This window comes from Rhododendron vialii, chromosome 1a (assembly GCF_030253575.1).
Source record: "Rhododendron vialii isolate Sample 1 chromosome 1a, ASM3025357v1".
Lineage (NCBI taxonomy): Eukaryota > Viridiplantae > Streptophyta > Magnoliopsida > Ericales > Ericaceae > Rhododendron > Rhododendron vialii.
This window is the reverse complement of record NC_080557.1, coordinates 593,762-600,938: the sequence shown is the minus strand read 5'-3', so window position 1 is coordinate 600,938 and position 7,177 is coordinate 593,762.

Here is a 7,177-nt window from a genome sequence, read left to right as displayed (position 1 = left end):
CTCTCTTTCAAACATTTTTGTTGTAAAACACAGCTAATGGGGATGAAAGAGAGTGGCAGAGTGGGCTGAAACTTTCAGCTGGACACAGCTGGGAATATAATTTTGGTTGGCGAATTCTGGAAAGTGCATGACAATCAATTGACAGTCCCACACGCATTTGTTCTCTCGGGTGTTTCGGTCATTTTAGGAGAATATTCATGGCAAGTTTTAGTGCTTTGAAATTAATCATCGGAGAAATTTCCAATATGTAAGGACATTTTTGATGCTCGGATTGTAATCTCGTATCCGAGGTAAAAAGAAATATATCGTCCCACATGTTCCTCATAGTTGATTAGTCCTACGATATTCTGTAAGACTAAAAGTAAGACTCGATTAAAGGGGACTATTTCGTCACTCGATACTAAATACGCTGTGAAATGATTATTCATAAATACTACCTTAAGTACAGTACCATTTAATTTGGACCTTTTGGATTATTTCGCTCGCTCAATGGTAAAAAATGATCTTGTCCTCTCATGATCTTGTCCTTTATTTCACCCAAATCAAATATAGTATAAGAAAACTTGTTTTCTACTATGTATAGTTCTAGAGAATTTGTCTTATTCACGGAACAACCATGAATAGTTTGTTCACGGCAAATGCGCGATTTCAGTCGTTTGTTTCGGCAATCAGTGGTTGAGATATGTTTTTTAATCTTTGATCGATAATAAATATTTCTTACCATTAATAGTTTGTCTTCAATCTAAATCGTTCAATACACTTTTGGACGGTTGAGATTGGCTTTCGTAAATAAAGATTTTCCCATAGTTTCATCTAGGAAAATGATTTTGACACTCCACTTTTTTACGATGATGTTCCAAAACTTATTTTTTAGTGTAAAAATTATACATGGTAAGACAAACTAAAAAATAAATTTTAAAGTGCCATTATAAAAAAAATGAAATGACATTATTCCGTGACCCGCATACACGTCTCTTCTATTTTCATCATTAGTCATATTTTATAATTTAAAATAGTTCTTTAATCATAAAGATTTTACTGTGATTTTGAGAGTTGAACCCAGAAGATCGAATATGCTTTTGGGTTGTTTCCCTTTTCCCCCTTTCCATATTTAAGTTTAAATTCTTTTCGAATGGGGGTGGAAACCAAATGGTTTTCACCATCCATTGTGTGCCCCATTGACTATTGTACTTTAATTGTAGTAATTTAAACTATTTATTTAGGCTCCGTTCCAGAAATCTTCTTAAAAAATAAGTATTTATTTTGAAACTTCTCAAAGAAAAATAAGAAGGGTTGTTCCAGAAAACTCAAATAAGCAGCTTATTTTACATTTTCAAACTAAAAAATAACGTAAATGAAAAATAATTTTTCAATTTTTTTGCACCGTATTAAAAATCTCAATGAGATCTATCAAATAAGATCCATATTGATAAAAAAATTATTTACGTAAACACATGATTTTTGAGCTTAAAGTTGCCTTAACCAAAAAATAAGTACTTACTTCTTATTTTGTGGAACAAGCTTTATTATTGAACAAAAAATAAGAACTTATTCAAGTTCTGGAATGGGCCCTTAGTATGGCTAGTATACACGCAATCAGCTTGAATGGATATCAAAAGCTATATCAAAAATTATATTTTGATTTATAAAATAGATGGTTATAGACAGTTATTTTTAAAAACTAGTGACATAATGAGGTCATTCATTTTATAAACCGAAATTCAATTTTTACTATAAGTATTGATGTCCGATCAAGTTGATTCTTATGTATGAATATATTACTTGTGAGCCCTACAAAATTAGTTGTTCAGATTACTACAATGAAAGCTCGGTTAGACCTCCAATGGGTAGTGGTTTCCGGCTTCCACCTCCCGGACACAACTCAAACGCTTTAATATAAGTGGAAATAAAAAACTAGTGGACCAATTTTAAAGCAGGAAGCATCCAAAAAGGTACTCCAAGACCCTAATGATTTTTCTCCATTTTTATAAGAATTGAGTCATGGGTTTCACTTGTGACGGATTATTTAATTGCTATTAGTTTGAAAGCTAATACTAAAAAACAGTCAAAACGTGTTGCTTCCATGCAGGTGGAATAAGGGGCACGTGTTTTTATACACACCCTTAGATTAATGTGGAAAAAACATTGGGAGTAACAATTGCAATATTTTATGCGGTGGCCACCATTTATCAGTTTAATTATGTATAAGATGAAGGGGTGTGCTCAAAATTTTATGGCGTGAAAGTTTGGTATGTCGTTTGCACATAAGAAAATTTAAGATTTAATTGCGTAAATTGCTCCTATAAAGTATGGGTTGAACCATTTTTGTCCTTGAGATTAAATCGTGTCAATTTGGCCCTTGCTGTCATTCCCCAGACGAACATTTTTATTTCGAAAGAAAATTTTATTAACTTTTGAAATTGTTATAAAAATTAAAGGGATCAAGAATTTATCGACATCATATCCCTAAACAATTGAGAACAATCATGTGCCAATTCGAGACCCAATCCGAGATTGACAAAATGTCATCAAAGGAAACACTCATTGGGAAAAGCCCACACATCAACTGGGGTTAGCTCAGTTGGCCAAGATTCTTGCATCTCACTAGGAGATCAGGAGTTTGAGTCTTCCCACCTGCATGTGAGTGTTCTCCTTTAGAGGGCTTTTCCTTTCTTTATTTATTTTTACCCTATAATGGACTTATTTATTGCATATATTTGGTTGTTGGGCTTGGTTATCTCGTGAATTCTTACAACTGGTGTAGTGTTTCGGGTTTGTACTCTATACTTCATATCTGATGTAAAACGATCTCTTCTATCGATTTTAAAATATATATATTTAAATCTTAATGATAGCCAATGGGCAAAAAAGTTTTAATTTTAGGAGTGCTATTTACATGTAACATTTGCTTATTTAAACACATAATCGATGCACATGTGATGCGTGTGCAAGTGATGAGAAAAAAAAATATACAACTAACTATTTCATATATAATATTGACAAAATTGTATTGCGTTGCACACCGATGTCTCAATAAACTTTTAATTCTCATCGGTAGAGCAAAATTCTTGGGCCACTTTGGTCGCAAGTGGCACTTGACTTGTGTGCATGGCCAAGCAAGGAAAATAGCTCCCGATCGTTATCCTGCGATCAAAAGATCTTTGTGGCTGGCGGAATCGATCGAATATAAAATAAAAACATGTCAGTCAGGTATGACAAATTGTGGAGCCAAATGCTTTCTTGCTTTTGAGCTGGAAACAGATCATAGATTCATAGGTATGGCCATGGGTAGATATTTTGTTCTGAAAGGGTAATAAATGCTAAACTCAACTCCCCGTAATTATAACACGCGGTTACGCAGACTACTGTGGGGTTGGGGGACCCGGTGTCCCTGCAGCGAGGGAAAAGAGCTGCAAATTGCAGCCCCCCTTAAAACGACACCGTTTTGAGGGGTATTGAGAATATCACGGGAATCTCTTCTCTCTCCCTCTGACCCCTCAGTCTTCTTTTGTCTTGTTCTTAATTCGTTTTCTTCTCTTCACCATAAGAACAGCTTAGGCTCCGTTCCAGAAACCTTCTTAAAAAATAAGCAGCTTATTTCAGATTTTCAAACTAAAAAATAATGTAAATGAAAAATAATTTTTTAATTTTTTTTGCATCGTATAAAAGATCTCAATGAGATCTTTCAAATAAGATCCATAGTGCATATTTTTAGATTTCAATAAGCCTCTCATTTTTTAACTTGAAATTGCCTTCTTAAAAAATAAGGGCTTTTTTTGAGTACCGGAACGGGGCCTTAACGCTGCACGCAAGAAATAATTGGTTCTCTCTCTCTCTCTCTCTCCATTGAACTGTAAGTATTTGGGTCCTCCTCTCCTGGTTATTTGGGTCCTCAACCAACACAATCCTCTGTCGGTCCTGTAATCCCAAAATTCCCCAAAAAACTTTCAAATCCCTCTCACTATTTTTGAAGAGCAGCTTTTGATTTTGGTAGTGTAATCCCATTTGGCCCCGAAGTTTGGACAAATCCAGACATAGCGGTGGGTTTAGAGGTAGAAATTAGAATTGAACAAGTTGTTAAATAGTCAACTGAAAAAAAGGTATTAATGAAATTTGTTTGTAAAGAGGCGTCAGGAGAGATCGAAGCACCAAGGGAGGAACGGAGAGAGGGAGCATGGGGATGGAAGTTTTGCGTGGGGTTGGGGGACGGGCATTAAGATCAGAAAACGAAGAAAGAAGAAGAACGAAGACTGAAGAAGACTGAGGGGTCAAAGGGAGAGGAAGAGAGATTCACGTGATTATTCCCTATACACCCCAAAATGACGTCGTTTTCGGGGCTGCAATTCGCAGCGCTTCCTCCTCCTGCAGGGACTCCGGTTCCGGGGTGGGGGTGGGGAAGCCTTCTTTTTCTTTTTCTCTCTCTTTCTTAGGAGTAATAAATTGTACTCTCTTCGTTCTTTTTTAAGTGTCATGCTTCGTAATTCTAACTTATTAAAAGATATCATCATTAAACCTTTCACATCAACTTTTTCTTCCACTTTCTCTGCTTACCCATCATCATTTCACTTTTACTCACTTACTTTTCAAAATGAAATATACTTTAAGGACAAAATAGACAATGCACCAATTTTTACCCGCTAACTTTACAAAATAAACACTTATTAATGGACAACTTAAAATAGAATACTAAACTCTAAATAAGGGGCGGATGGAATAGTCAACACTAGCTGACGCTTAATTTGGACCAAATCATACAACATTCGGCTATCTTCTTCACCATAACCCAAGTCTAAGACACTCTACCTTAATTTGTACAGTAGTTTTTACTTTTCTATTATTAAGAATGTTTTTTTATAAGAAAAATTATTAAGAAGAGATGTGCATGGCCTTACACCGACATTATGGATAACCTGATGATAACTAAGGGCTTGTTTGATAACCTAAATTCAGCACTTAATACTGAATCAATTAAGTAATAAGTGATTCAGTAGGTTTGATAACCACATTTCATATTACTTAACAAATTAAGTACCACTTAAAATATAAGCTAAAAAGTTGAAAAAAATTAAGTAGCTTTGAGCTACTTAATTTTGGCTGAATTTTTGTGTACTTACATTCAACCGTCATACCACCACCACAACCACTTCCACCAACACCTCCACCACTCCACCACCACCACCACTACCACCACCTCCACCACTCCACCACCACCACCTCCACTACCACCACTCCTCCTCTACCACATCACCACCACTCCCTCCACTACCACCACCACCACCACATCACCACCACCAACTCCACCACCACCACTTCCTCCACTACCACCACCACCACCAGCTCCACCACCACCACCACCACATCACCACCACCAACTCCACCACTCCACCACCACCACAACTCCACCACAACTACCATCACTACACCACCACCACCACCTCCACTACCATCATTACACCACCACACACCACCGCTCCTACCACCACCTCCACCACCACCACCGCCACTCCACCACCACTACCATCACTACACCACCACCACCACTCCACCACCACCACTACCAGCACTCCTACTACCTCCACCATTACCAAAAGTATATTGTGACCGTTAGTAAATTAAGATAAAATTGGAACAAAATTAATTCATCATTTTTTTAATTCAGTACTTAATATATTTATCAAACAGTTTTTCAGCTTAAAAATTTCAGCATTCAGTTTTCAGTACTTAATTTTTCAGCTTTCAGTTTCAGTTTTCAGTTTTATCAAACAGCCCCTAACACTATAACACGGAATGACTCAACTATTTGAGCTGGTGAGTTTTTTTTTGATATCACAAGTGTTCGGGCCAGCTTACGCTCATGCCTTGACTAATTTTGTAAGCCCAATCGCAGAGGCCATTTGCGTGGAGCCCAATTATAGCCAGAGCAAAACTCCATATGGACTGACCTCAAAAGAGTTGATAATGCCTATGAGATTATGAACTCGAGACCTCAAAAGCAGTGGCAGAGGCAGTTGTTGTTGTTGTTTTGGGTGGGGGGGGCGGTGGGGTGGGGTGTTGAGGGTTTAAGCATGCACATGCCACCACGGTCCAAAAATAATAGAGTAAAAAATGTAGGTCTATGCAAAAATGTTCACTCAACATATAAAAATTGAGTACTGCTATGGGTACCGACGGTACCCATAGGGAAAATGCACCGACGGCCACCGGACGGCCGTCTCCGGTCACCGGACGGCCGATCCGATCCGTCCAAAAATTTTAAAAAATAAAACCGAGTGGCCTTACGCGAGAATCAATGGCATCCGAGGTGTGTAGGGTACTTGATCCGAGCACCCATTTTTCGTGTATATTTGTATATACGTGTATATACACGAAAAAGGGGTACTCGGATCAAGTACCCTACACACCTCGGATGCCATTGATTCTCGCGTAAGGCCACTCGGTTTTATTTTTTAAAATTTTTGGACGGCTCGGATCGGCCGTCCGGTGACCGGAGACGGCCGTCCGGTGGCCGTCGGTGCATTTTCCCTATGGGTACCGTCGGTACCAATAGGATTTCTGATAAAAATTGGTCTCCCTCTTATTCCAATTCAATAGAAAAATCATTCTTTTCAAAAAAATTCTTTGAAGTTTAGTTTAGAATGATTCCGGACAATTTTCGGAATTGAAAAGAACATCGAGTTTCATTTTGATATATTGTTAAACTACTTTCGTCTATATGACGGATGATTAAATTATAAAAAATATGTAAATTTTTTTTTGTATTATGAACAGTTAATTTAGAATACTGTACTATTTTAATTTAGAATATAAATTTTGGCTCCGCCACTGCTCAATAGAAAGCAAATTTCTACGTCTCAAATCTTGACTACTGGACCAACCATATAGGGTTTTGAGCAAGTGAGTTAACTGAACTATTGAACCTTCAAACAGTCTTCGTGAGTCGAGAGGCCAAAAGTTCGAGGAATATTTCAGTGCTGGGCGGGTATTGCCGACGTGGCACCCGTTTGGTGCATCCGAGTCGTCCGATACATTTTTGGACGGTTCGGATTAAAACACTCTTTCTCCTCTCATCTCAATACTTTCTCTTCCTTTTTCTCTCTCCAAATCTGAGCTATCCAAACACATAATGGACGGCTCGGATGCGCGAGCGGGCACCATTTGGTACCCGCTCGGCACTGAG